The sequence below is a fragment of the Nannospalax galili genome, unplaced genomic scaffold (genome assembly GCF_000622305.1).
Source record: "Nannospalax galili isolate Female #2095 unplaced genomic scaffold, S.galili_v1.0 scaffold382, whole genome shotgun sequence".
NCBI lineage: Eukaryota > Metazoa > Chordata > Mammalia > Rodentia > Spalacidae > Nannospalax > Nannospalax galili.
Genome location: NW_008348685.1, coordinates 2,266,708 through 2,280,633, shown reverse-complemented (window position 1 = coordinate 2,280,633; position 13,926 = coordinate 2,266,708). Strand labels below are relative to the sequence as shown.

Here is a 13,926-nt window from a genome sequence, read left to right as displayed (position 1 = left end):
CCTGGACATCTGAAGCAAAAGAGGACAATGAAACCTAAAGTCTTGTTTTAGAACAGCTTTGCGTGCTGGTGCTGGACTCCTCTGAATCAGGAAGCTTTTCCTGTGAAGAAGCACGGTTGATCGCTTTAGTCTTGCAAAGGATCACTCTGGCAAGTACTTAGCTGTTACTATCACGTAAGGAGAGACATGAACAGTATATAAGTGAATGAGTGGATCTTTTCTTATAAAACTCTTTTACAAAAATACATCGTTAGGCCGGGCGTGGTGGCGCACGCCTTTAATCCCAGCACTCGGGAGGCAGAGGCAGGGAGATCTTTGTGAGTTGGAGGCCAGCCTGGTCTACATAGTGAGTTCCAGGCCAGCTAGGGATACAAGGAGACCCTGTCTCAAAAATACAAAAAAAAACCAACAACAACAACAACAAAAAAAAAAAACGTAGTTTTCTGGACTTGAGCTACAATATCTTTGTCAAATTAATACTGACCTTTTGCCCTCAGAGAGTGAAGGAAAATCAGCCTAACAAATGACTGAAGGAACTGACCATCTGCCCACCCTTCTTCCACCCCAACTCCAGAAGGGAGATACATCTGTTTCAGAAAACTTGTCCTCCAGCAGAAGACACCTGGTTTCTTATCAGCCTTCTTCTGGATCTGGTTCCTTCTCAAACCCCTTATCAGAACTGTGCATCTTGGGGCTGGAGAGATGGCTCAGTGGTTAAGAACACTGGTTGTTCTTGCAGAGGACCCAGGTTTGAATCCTAGCACCCACATGGCAGCTAACAATTGTCTGTAACTCCAGTTCCAGGAGATCCAACAGCTTCTTCTGTCCTCTTCAGGCTTTGCACAACACGGGTGCACTCACCTACATGCAGGCAATACACGCATATACATAACATAAAAATAATAAAAATAAAATAAAAATAAAATAAAAATAAAATAAGGGGCTGGCTCACGGTTAAGAACACTGGTTGTTCTTGCAGAAGACCCAGGTTCAAATCCCAGCACCCACATGGCAGCTAACAACTGTCTGTAACCCCAGTCCCAGGGGATCTGACAGCCTCTACAGCCTCTTCTGACCTCTGCGGGCATTGCTTGACGCAGGTGCGCTTACCTACATGCATACACATAAAATAATAAATAAAAATTTAAAAATAATAATAAAATAAAAAGAACTGTGCATCTCTCCTTCCCTGACCCCTGGAAGGAACAGGATACCACTCAGAAAGGCATGCCTCCCCTTCTGGGATTCCAGGAAGGCACAACCCCTTTCTGGGATTTTCTGGGTCCACCTATAAATCCCAGACTATCCCCAACCCTGAGGCTCTCAATGTCCATTCCCAAGGGAAGGTTGCTTGCCCCTTGTAGCTAACAAAGTTATCTGCATCTGTTGAAAGTCAGATTCCCTTTCTTAACACTTCCCCTTCTCACCCTGAATTCTGATTGAGAGGACCTCTCACACTTCCTGACCAAGCAGAGGCAAAGCAGAAGCAAAGCAGCCATGGCCCCATTTCAAGTCTCTCTGTGGAAGATGTCTAGCAAGATGTGAGGAGGACCTGTCTCATGGCCCCGCTGCCATGAATTTTACCACACCTAGATCCTCTCAAACAAGCCACTCTTGGCTTTCATTTTCTGTCAGGTATTCTGTCACAACAATGAGAAACAGCCAAGACAACAGCTTAGGTCGTCCCAACTTGGCCTTAGAAATGAGCTCATTTTCTTTCTGCTTTCTGTATACGTGAAGAATGCTAAAGATGAATTTTGAAGGTACACGTTAGGTGTCTCCAGATGGTATGTAGTCACCAGGGATCACTGTGCATTTTCTTACTATCTCCACGAGTGATACAAAGGGTGCCAAGAGAGAAGCTTATGTGGAGTGAGGATGGTACACACACACACACACACATACACACAAACACACACGTGCCATACACACAGGCACACACATGCACATGCACGCACACACACACACATGCCACACTCACACACAGGCACACACACACACTCACACACACACTTTGTGATTGGGTTTGCTGAATTACCAAAAACACAAATTCACTGATGCTCAGGACACACATAAAATATATGCAGTATGTAAATAAATGTGTAGAGATGGACACAAATACAAATACATATACATAATATATATGCTTGCATTTAATTTATTTAGTCCTCAGCACACTCTACTCAGGAGGACTGCCTGATGAGGGAGACAGCACTGAACGGGTGAAAGGATAGAGCATGATCAGTTGGCATTGGAGGAGCAGACAATGTGAGGAGTGTTAAATTGTCATTAAGAAATATTCAAGCCGGGCATGGTGGTACATGCCTTTAATCCCAGCACTCAGGAGGCAGTGGCAGGCAGATCTCTGTGAGTTCAAGGCCAGCCTGGTCTACATAGGGAGTTCCAAGCCAGCTGGGGCTACAGGGAGACCTTATCTCAAGATAAAAAAAAAAAAATATTCAAAAGCAAATAATGGCCTAGAATTTGTGAATCTGCCATAGAGATCACTTTTAGATATTCCAACACTAGAGGTAAAATCCACTTGTGAATAATGAAAAGGCTGAATTCTATCATCATAAAAAAACGCATTTTTAAAAACAATAGGAAAGAACTGAAAATATCACAACACATTTCCCTTCTGTGAGTGTCTCAAGCCTGGATCAAGATTAGGTTATTGTTATGTAGCGGTTTCCTCTGGACTGAACCTTCCCATCCTGGAGGGAGGTTCCTTAAGATTGGGGAAGTATGGAAAACTTACTGGCTTGGAGAGTAACTCATAAGTCTGAGAAAGTTTTGCTAGAGAGATGGTTCAGTGGTTAAGAGCACTGGCTGATCTTGCAGAGGACCCAGGTTCCAATCCTAGCACCCACATGGCAGCTAACAACCATCCATAACTCCAGTTCCAGGGGATCTGACGCCCTCTTCTGACCTTTGTAGATATTGTATGGCACAGGTACACTTACATACATGCAAGCAATACACTCAAACACATAAAATAAAAAAATATTTTTCAAAAGCTGAACATCCTTAAAAGCCCCTGCCCAACTGATAGACAGTTCCACTATAAAAGATCTCTTCCCCAGCAATTATTTACTGTTTACGTAACCTTGGAGAAGGGAATTGTGAATCTTGTAACTGAATTTCCAAATCTTACAGGTTTCCTTCACTTCCTGGTTCTTATATAAGCTTCCCTCCTCCCTTAAGGTGGGAATGTTTTGATTCAGAGAGGGTAGCTATGCAACACAGCTTGGGCTTCAGCTGATGCACTACTTTGAGAGGTTGTGGAGACAAGAAGGATGGGTCTCCTGGAGGAAGAAGGTGATAAGGTTGTGTACTTGGGGATATCTTGTTCCTGGACCCTTCTAGTCAGCTCTCTCTCTCTCTCTCTCTCTCTAATGGATACACATTATATGGTACCACATGCCTAAACCTTCTTTTTAAAGTTTTGTAGTTTTGTGCTGACATTTAAATATCACTTATGTCATAAAGAGCTGCTAACACAGCTGATAGTTTGGAAGTTGCTTGGTAGGGGGAGATCAGAATTTCAAGCTCTCCTCACTGCCCTGAGTAATACAGATGCCCTGTCAATTAGACAGAGATTTGTTGTTTGTAATTAAAAGACTGCACCAGGGCTGGTGAGATGGCTAAGTGGGTAAAAGTGTCTGCCACCAAGAGTGAGAAATTGAGTTGATGGAAGGAGAGAACCAACTCCTGTAAGTTGTCTTCTGACCTCCACATGCACACCATGGCATGTGTGTACATATGCACACACACACAAAAATAAACATGATTCAAAAAAGAAGGGGGATGGAGAAATGGCTCAGTGGCTAAGAGTACTGGCCGCTCTTGCAAAGGACCTGGGTTTAGTTCCCAGCACCCATATGGCAGTGGCTAACAACTGTCCATACTACATTTCTAGGGGATCTGGCACCCTCTTCTGGCCTCTGTAGCCATTGCATGACACGGGTGCACTTAAACACACGTGGACAAAACACTCATACACATACAATAAAAATAAAAGCCAAAAAAGAAAGAAAAACTGCTCCATTTGATTGAATTGTGCCACGAATTAGAGAAACCAACTCCTCCAAGGGAGGTCAGGGTGCTGGGACACTGTCTCCTGTTTTGCAGCAGACTTCCTGAGCCCATTATCCAATATCAGGGCACAGTTAGAAGGGGTCTGCAGCTGGGGAGGGGAAACCCTTTCTGAGCCCCATCTGTAAACGCCTTGGCTTCTTTGTGGGGGCAAAAGGCCAACTCTAGAAGCTGAAGAATTGATGACATGATTCCATGACAGTATGTGATAAATACCTCTACAGGTGCTTTGTGGGAATAAAGAGGGGAGGAAGAGCAATAGCCGTCTTTATCTCTGTGGTAGCAGGAGGCCAGGATAGCCCTTTCTGTCAAAGCCTTGTCCATGTTGCAATGGGACAAGCCTTTTCTGAGTGAGTTGGGGTCATATATAAGAGAATTCAAATCTGCTTAACTCAGACAGCTACACTGTCTCTGACCAGAGCAACAGGGTCCTTTCTTTAGCTACTAGGCAACTAGTGAGTGACTTCATTATCCTGGCACAATGGTAAGTACAAGGCTCTGTGTCTGTGCGTGTGTGTGTGTGTGTGTGTGTGTGTGTGTGTGTGTGTGTCTGCATATCTGTGTGTGTCTGTGTGTGTGGTAGGCATGTGGTCATGATTGAACCCAGTGCTTGAGGCTGTATGCTAGAGTCCTCATTGAACCCCCAGGAGTGGCTGAGCATGAATCTTTCAGTTTCTGTAAACAGTGACAAGCTGTGGTGAATGATTAATGAACTGTATCAGGAAAGCATTGTTGAACACTTGAGGGAAAGGAGGATAGAGAGGAAGTGCTCATATGACATCGCAATATCACAGAAGGTAAATAGAGCAACACCTGGACTGTATTCTTTGCAGTTATTTACTCTTCCCTTTCTTTCCACGATGAATTAATGATTAGTCAGAGTAACCGCCTACTTATAAGGCAGGACCTTGAGTAGTTCCAGGTCTCTATGACACAGCAGGGAAGCCTGTCAAGATCTATCAGAGTGGTGATTCTCCTACTAAACAACAAGTGATCACTCTTCTCATCAGTCACACAACATGCAGAAAACAAAAGCCAGGAGAGTGCTAAGACCAGCTTGGGGGACAGGGGAGTCTGCCTCCGTGTATGCATGGGTGTGCATGCATGAATGTATGGAGACACAAAGTTGAGGTTGAATGGTAATTCCTGGGAGACTATTGAGGTCCCTCCAGGTGGAAAGTAAATCTTTTGCCCTGCTCTTGCCCCCACCCCTTGAGCCCATTCATTGTCTGTCTGATATAGAGCCTGATGGACTACCAAGGAGAATATGGATTTTCAATCGTTGTTTTTGTTGTTTTCTCTCTCTCTCTCTCTCTCTCTCTCTCTCTCTCTCTGTCAGCAAAGTTCAGCTGACAAGTGTGTGGTTAGAACACTGACACAGCTAGCTAGAACCATTGGCCTTTTATGTCCTGCTGAAACTGCCTCAATTCTGTTTGTCTCAGAGGGAGACTTCTGCAATTACTTTTGACAGGGACTTTTTTTTTAACATTTGTTTCTTTTTAAATTTATAATAAGTTGCCTGATTTTAAGACTTTGCTGACAGCCAATCAATATGTAAGTTTCCTTCTCACTGTAACTCAATGCCTAAGCTAAAATAGATATGAGCTACCTCCCTTCAGGGTCCAGATTTTGAGGTTTGAGCCCACTGGGTCAGGCTGCAGCCTAATAGAATACCTGCTCCTGTATGCTCCCAGTGTCCAGCCTGATTTTTCTCAAAACAATTCCTTCACCTTAGAAACTGGCAGGAGACAACCCAGGTCCAGCTGTGGCTAGAGGACAATGCAACTATGCACAGGCTTTGTGGGACGGGGAGCTGAGCCAGCCAGGTCCTCACCAGCCAGCACCATCTGGCCCCCACCCAACCACCAAGCCCCAAGTCAACACTGTTGTATGTTCAGCAAATAAGTTCAGTCACTCAGTGAAGTAAGAACACCGTGGGGCCAGGGAGGTGGCTCGGCGATAGAGCACTTGCCGTGCATGAGTGAGGCTTTCGGTTCTGTTCCCAGCCCCACAGGAAAAAATTAGACAAAAGAACAGAGTGGGATGCTAGGAAAAGAAATTATGAGGGACACAGCTGAGGATTTATTAACTAGAGATGGGGTGAGGAATTCTCAAGGGAACAATGAGGTCTGAAGCAAGAGAAAATCCAAGACAAGCTGTGAAGGACAGGAACAGAAATGGCTGAGTAAAAACCAGAGTCCAGTCCTCAGTCCTTCCCAGACCCTCCTTGCATGGCCACCATTGCCTCACTGACTGTTCTCTAGTTTAGCCCCCACGTCTGTCCTTGAGTGACCCTCACGGTACTGAGCTCTGCAGGGCCAGGAGTGAGTCACCCCACAGCCAGCTCTGCACATTCAAACCATCCTGCTTCCTGTCTACGCACCTGCAGGCAGGATAAGAAATGATACAGACTTTCAAAACTCTGCTTCTGAATAGCACAAGTAAGCTCTGAATGACAAATTTTTCTGCCTTCTGAATTTAAGACACTTAACAAACTTAGAAACCTTTAATCCCAGCACTCGGGAGACAGAGGCAGGCAGATCTCTGTGAGTCTGGTCTATATCACAAGTTCTAGGCCAGCTGGGGCTACAGGGAGACCCTGTCCCAAAAAGACCAAAGACACAAACAAAAACAAAACCTCAGAAGTGGAGAGATCAATGAAAGACATGTAAAATTTAGTAGGAATCATCTTTAGGAACTTCTCTGACAAGATACAAATGCTTATGTGTGGTGGTGCACGCCTTTTTTAGTCCCAGCACTCGGGAGGCAGAGGCAGGCAGATCTCTATGAGAATCCAAGGAGAGAGCAGGTGCCTAGCTATGGGGAAAGCCAGGTGGGCTCCATGGATATTAGGAGGCGGGAGGACCCGGGAATTGCCATGGAGGAGAGGCTGGGAGTATGAGGCATGGAGGATGATACACAGGTTAAGGTCTGGTAGTGAGTGGGAAGATGAAAATGAATACCTGGCCTGGGAAAGTGAATGGAGATTGCCCAGACCATTACTGAGACCGTTCCAGTGAGGAGGCCCTCCAGGCAACTGGATGCACAACACAGGGAGGAACCTGAGCTAGGGTACACAGCACAGGGCTAATGGACTTGGATAGTGTCACTCAAGAGAGTGAAGTGAGAATATCTGGGAGGAGATAGTCTAACTCCTGAATGCTTGCTTTCCTTAATCCTGTGAACATGTCTTTTGGAAGTTTCACACAGCAACAGGCCTCCTGTCTCCTTAGTGCATTGTCCAAGTCTCGGCCTTGACCTACTCTAAAGTCAATGTGATCTTCTCACCAAAGGTGTCTTGTGCTAGCTACATTTGTCCATTGGGAGGACAGTGTCCACATGAGTCCATGTGGCTTTGAGTTTAGGTCATAAGTAGCAAGGTAGATGTGGGATTCTTATAACCGAACAATGTTGAAGCAAAAAAAACAAAAAGTCTTTAGGGCCCCAAAGAGATGCTTAAGCAGCGATGTAGTGATGTAGGGATCCCCAACATGAGTCAGCTGGAGTGGGCTCTGAGAACTCTGCCCCATTAGGAATTCCCGGTGTGTTTCCCACATCCCTTAAAACTACCTACGATGCTCTGCCAGGGTCATAGAACACAAAGCAAGGATGACCAGCATGAAGACCTCCGTGTGTGCAGCACTGGGATCACACCCCAGTCTGAAAGGAGCCAGAGGCCCTCATGAGAGATTAAAAATGTTGTCTAGCTATTTAGACAGGCAGGCACACAACACTTTCTAGTTTGCTACAATGCTTCAAACCCTAACCCTGCTGTCGCACTTCAGCCTTTGATGAGGCAACTTTAGCTGGCTCTGTGTGTGTGTGTGTGTGTGTGTGTGTGTGTGTGTGTGTGAATATAAAATCCATCTCTTCTCCCCCAGACCTTGCTGCCTATCTATTTGAACAGGACGTTTTCTTCTGTGGCACCTCAGTCTATTTCTGTCTTTCCACGAACTAGACTGGAAACTACCCCTAGCATATTTGCCTTCAAATGTAGATGTGGCTCCGAACAACCAAAGCTTTGCTGTCCCCTTAAAACTTGCTACACACAGAGGAAAGAAATCCCATTTGTATTCCCCTTCTTGTGGCTCTAAGAACCTCAGGGGTTTGGGTTCAGGAGTAGCGGGCTACCAACCCCTGTGCCTTACCAACATTCTTATCTCAGAAAATACAAGAAAGCCTCAGGGAAATTCCAAAGCATAATAAAGCCCTGAGATCAAACAAACAGACTCTTTAGCAGCAGTCACACTCCAAAACAGGAAAAGCCTAGAACTCCTGACAGCAGAAGAAGGGGAAGGTGGCCTTGGTCTGGAAGAGGAGTGCTGCTTTTGTGTAAATCAGTCCAGCCTGTTAAAGATGCAGCAAAGAAACTGGCTGACCCTGCCTCAAGAATCAGACAACAGACGCAGGAGTCATGGGACAGGAGGTTTCAGAACTCCTCATGCATCTCATGGCTCATCGCTGTTATCTCTCCATTAATAGCCATTTAATCCTTATATCCATGGGCCCCTTTCTAATCTGTCTGCTAATTCAATTCATCCAAACTACCATATAGCAAGCCACATGGACTCATGTGGATGATGTCCTCCTGATGGACAAATATAGATAGCAGCCTCTCACCCAGACATCCTGGATGGGGAGGCCTTCTAACTCTGTGATGCCCAAATTTCAATAGGAAGCAGCCAGAAATTAAATATGATGCCCAGTACCCCAAAAGGCTTCCCCCTATTTCTCTTCTCCCATAGTTATCCCACATTTGATAGATGATAGATACATAGATATAGATAGATGATTGATCTATAGATATAGATACATGTTAGAAATGCTATAATTCAGGCCAGACCTCCTCAGGTCACACCCATCTTCAACTGTGTCTCTCTCCACCCTCATAGTAGATCCTGTGTGCAGGCAGTACCCAGGCAACCAGACTCCAAGCTATAAGGTGTTATCAATGCTACATCCCGTATGATAGACACACATTAAGTAAATGGGCTCCTGCTCCTGAATTTGAAATGTTTGGACTCCTACATTTCTTCTGTGGAGAGATGATTGAAATAGGCACCGTTTTGTTTTGTTTTGTTTTTCGCAGAGTCTCACTAGGAAGCCTAAGCTGGCCTGGACTCTCCATATAACCCAAGTTAGTCTGCAACTCAAGATACTCCTCCCTCCACCTCTCGATCAGACTGTGGACATGTGTCCACGGCCTAGCTCACATACACAACTTCTAAACAGATAACCACCTGCAGTTAACCCACTGCTCTGGCTCCATTGGGGAGGTCTCAGTCCAGACTGTCCCACCCAAGCAAATGGTATCTTGAAGAACAGGCTTCATGTGTCCTGACTATCCTTTGTGTCCACATACAGGATCCATCCATTAAGTCATCCTGCCTTGACGACCCTTTACCTGATGCCCAATTCACAAATAAGCCCTGTTGTGTTCAGCCAGGGTTCCTCCCCAAGAGCATGAGTGCACTCATTACTGGGAGGAACGTGAGTAGTGACTCTGATGTCGGGGGAGCCACTGCCCCATGAAGTACTAAAATTCCCGAGTGAATGCTGACTCACTGAGAAGCAAGGTTCTAGAATTCTCCTCTCCTCCCTTTCCCATGCTGCTCTGAGACCTAATTCTTCTTGTCCTTGAAGACACCGAATAAAGAAAGCAGAACATGTAAACAACCCCTGCCAGTCTCCAAAGGTAGAAACTAAATGTGCAAGGGGTTTGCAGCACCCCCGTTTCTCCTCAGGCTTCCCAGGAAAGCTGAGCGCTTAAAGGGAGCAGGAGGGAGGGCCTCTGGGTGTTTCTCAAAGCCTCCATTATTAACAAGAGCAGGAATGTGAAAGTAGCTTGTTTCTCTTCTCAGCAAGGAGGAGAAAGAGAAAGTCACTATCACCACTAGGGGATCACATTACTGGTCAGTGAAGAGGTCACTGAGAGAGGAGGAGGGAAGCCACTGGGGCCTGAAACTTCTGGGCAACACTGAACCTGTGGTATGCAAAACTTGTGCCCAGGGTCCCGGAAAAGGGCTCAGGCCAGTGCAGTCCCTGTGTGAGACGGCCTGGTTCCCTCTCTGCACAGCCTGTCTCCCTCCACTGAGGAAGTGACAGGCTCCGCTCTGTTCCCCATCCCTGCTCCCCTTTACGGAGCTTTGCAGTGAGAACTTGCCAGTAGGTACAGGCCAGCAGCAGAGGGAATTGCACACCTGCTCTAACCCTCCAATAGCAACATGGCTACTCCTCCCTTCCCCCCCCCCCCCCCCCCCCCCCCCCCCCCCCCCCCCCCCCCGCACCAGCATTTTTACTAGGAAACTCTTCTTCTTTCCTTCCTGAGAACATCACATTGGATCTGGGCTTCCACACTATGGTCAAAGTATCCCTGATCCCTCTCAAAGTCTGTCTGTAAACTGATTCCTGGATCTTATGAAACTGACTTGTCCTCCTCCGCAGTTCCATGCCTCCCACTGAGACTGCGGGGTCCGGAGTCCGATTCTCGCTCTCGCTCTCGCTCTCTCTCCCCTCTCGCTCGCTCTCTCGCTCTCATTTTCTCCTTTATGAAGATAGCAAGGTGAGGGAAAGTAAGGGAAACAATCACATAGAACAAGTTCACAGTGAGTGTCTGCAAGCACCTGGGCCAGGTCGTACCAGGTTTGAAGGTTGACATTGCCCAGGGCCATCATCTGAGCTGGCGGTAACAAATAGCAGCGGGATCAGACACAGGAAGTCCTGGCCCTGGGCTAGCTGTCATTTTCCAGACTTAACAAGCCCTGCAGTTGGGCTCAGACCAGCAGAGCAGGGCTCCACCACCTCTCTAAAAACGTGTATCCTGTCTAACTGAATCCTGTAAACCAACCATTTCCAGGAATAGAAACTGAAACCTGCTCTCACATGAGTCCCCTCCCTCTAGGGGCTGCAGCAGGCAGGGCGCAGATCTAGAAACTGCTGAGCAGAAAGCAAAGTCTGCTTATGGAGCAGGAGCCAGGAGGAAACCTAGAAAATCAGACTGTCTTTCCCAGCTCCTCCAGCTCCTTCCTTCTCGAGTCATCTCTGAGGACAACCCCAAACCTCCACACTTCATCTCTAAATATCCTGGGTTTTGATTCCAGTTGTGTATCTTTCCATAGAGAAATTCCCTTGCTTGAAGACGGCAATCTTTCCCCAGGAAGGAGGTGACATCACAGGAGGGCCTCTGGCATTAGGTAAGTGATAGGCTCCTAAGTGAAGCTTGGTCAATAACCCTACTTATTTATGATGGAAAATTGGACCCCTGACACCAGGGGAGGGGAGCTTGAAGTCTGTGTTCACAGCAGGACCCCTCTCTGATGTCTTCAGTACCACAGAGCACTCCAACATTTTTGCTTCTTAAACCATTGAGCCACCAGCATAGAGGCAGCGTGTATCTCTCTCACCCGAATACTCCTGGCCTTGTAGGTTTTCTACTGACAGTGGTCTGAATTTGGAGAAAGAAGACAGGGTGTGCCACCCATTTTCTCTTGGAGTCCAAGCTAGCACCTTTTCATTTTCCCCGTAACAATAAATTCTCAAGATGAGAACCAACCACAGGCAATAACTAGAATACCTGGGAAATAGGAACAACTAATCTGTTTCTTACCTGGATCATGCATGGGATAGGAATCTCAGGACGGTTTTTGAGTATAGAGGTATCTTAATGACCCTTTCGTCTGACTCAATTCAAATGTTTTATTTGCACTGGAGAAATTGACTCTGTTTAGGGCACCAACACAACCTTCTATGAATTACTTTAAAGAGGTGGGTGCTTTTCAAACACCATCTTCCTAGAGCATGCCAGGTTCAGAACTGTCCACATCCAACATGGAGAGGTTTTTCATACTTTCTTGGTAATTAGAGTAGAATATAATAAAATTAAGCCTGAAAGTTTGATAAACTGCAGTGGAATAAAGTAGAGCCAAGGTGAGCCATACGGTGCAACCTTCCGTGCATGCGTGGGTGTGCGTGTGCAGTGTGATCTTAGTTCTGATAAGAAATGGTACTCCTTCCTGTACATGTCCAGAAGGAGAGTCCAAAGAAACTGCTCATAAGGCCTGGTTCTCCTTTCCAGACCTGGCTGCCCCTATCTAGTTGAATCTACTTGTTAGGCAGCCAGAAGGACCCACCACCACCACCACCATCCTTCCTTAAGAAACTTCAACCCTGCATAGAGGATGTAAGTTAGTGGTATGATCTGGCTGTGGTCCTTAAAGAGAGAGTAAGAGGGCCACTTGCATCCCAGGCAAAATTCTGATGGGCTGTCTGCAAATATTGGGTGAGTGTTCTGAGTCACAATGCTCTGAGGCTGTCACCAATATCCCAGAAGGCTCCTGGAGGAACCTACAGCCTTATACAGTTACCCATGAACTTTCCGGGACTGGCTGTAACACATGAACTTTCCATGGTCTAGCTGTAACAGGACACAATCCCAGAAGCCCCCAGTACTTGAGACTTAGTGGGTTTTGTTTGCAGTGGTGGCGTGCACTAAAACAGAATGAGTGGGCAGGTGGGGGGAACTGAAAGTCTGGAATTAGCGTTGGGAATCATGGGCACCATCTCCCACAGGGACCAGTACAGGATGGGCAGGCAAGTCGGAAGTCCCTATCTCCAGTCACAGTCACATAAATAGTTCTAAGAAGTGTACGGTTTGTGCTGATCTCCTACCCTAGCAAGTAGAACTTGCCATACAGAAAAGTAAAGCAAACACAGAACTTGAACCTGGCCAATGATGGGCAAGGGGAAAGAACTAAGCTTAAGGACTAGTCATCACAAAGCTTCTTTTCTCTGCTCACTCCCCCCACCCCCAGTTCAGAATTGTTCTCCCCTCCCAGACCTAATCCAGCCTCATTCTCCTAGTTTCCAGTCAACTTCTCCCCAGAATGTAACAGCCCACCATGACACATTTATACCCAGCTTGGGACACCTTGACGCTCTGAGGCAGGAGACACCATCGTGGTTGATCTCAAGTCTGTCATAGGAGCTCCTGAAAGAGAAATTGAATAGTTTCTAGAGTCACCAGCATGAAGGGCTCGGAGTCCCAACACAAACATGATATATGATAGCAATGTGTCCCATATTCTCCCTCCCACTGAACTCTGGGAATCTTTATGAATATTTGATTAGGCATTGTGCTGGATAGCTTTAGTGTCACCTTGACACACCTGGATTGAGGGAGCCTCAATTGAGGAATTTCCTCTATTGGACTGGCCTGTGGCCATGTCTGAGGGGCATCTTCTTGATGAGTGATGTGGGAGGGCCCAGCCCACTGTGGGTGGTGCCACCCCTGGACAGGTGGGCCTGTGTTGCATAAGAAAACAGGCTGAGCAGGGGCCAGGGGAGCAAGCCAGTAAGCAGCGTTCCTCCATGGCCTGTGTTCCAGCTCCTGCCTCCAGGTTCCTGCCCTGAGTTCCTACCTTGGGCTCCTGGATGAACTGTGACCCAGGATATATAAGCTAAATAAACCCTTTCCTCCCCAAGTTGGTAGTAGTCAGAGTGTTTTGTCACAGCAATGAAGAAACAAACTAAGACAGGCATCTTGCTCCCCTAAGGGGTTGAACCCTAGAACAGGTTCTGAGTAGTGGAGACATTGTGGGAATTTCTTTTACTATTGCAAATCAGTAACGAAGTGTAGATAGAAAAGGACAGAAGACACTGGTTTCCATCTGTCTTAGTTTGTTTCTTCACTGCTGTGACAAAACACTCTGACCAGTACCAACCTGGGGAGGAAAGGGTTTATTTGTCTTACATCTCCCGGGTCACAGTTCATCAGGGAGCCCAAGGTAGGAACTCAGGGCAGGAACCTGGAAGCAGGAGCTGGAGCACAGGCTA

General features: G+C 46.5%; 1 protein-coding gene across 3 annotated transcripts in view; it reads left to right on the top strand.

Moving 5' to 3' along the window:
* The window catches only part of LOC103744225 (immunity-related GTPase family M protein 1-like), a 39,803-nt gene that overhangs the window by 20,079 nt on the left and 5,798 nt on the right, over positions 1-13,926 (top strand). For all 3 annotated transcript variants that reach the window (XM_017801313.2, XM_008845955.3, XM_017801312.2), the window contains exon 2: positions 11,214-11,288. The gene's annotated coding sequence lies outside the window, so the exon portion shown is untranslated. The remainder of the gene's footprint in view (positions 1-11,213; positions 11,289-13,926) is intronic.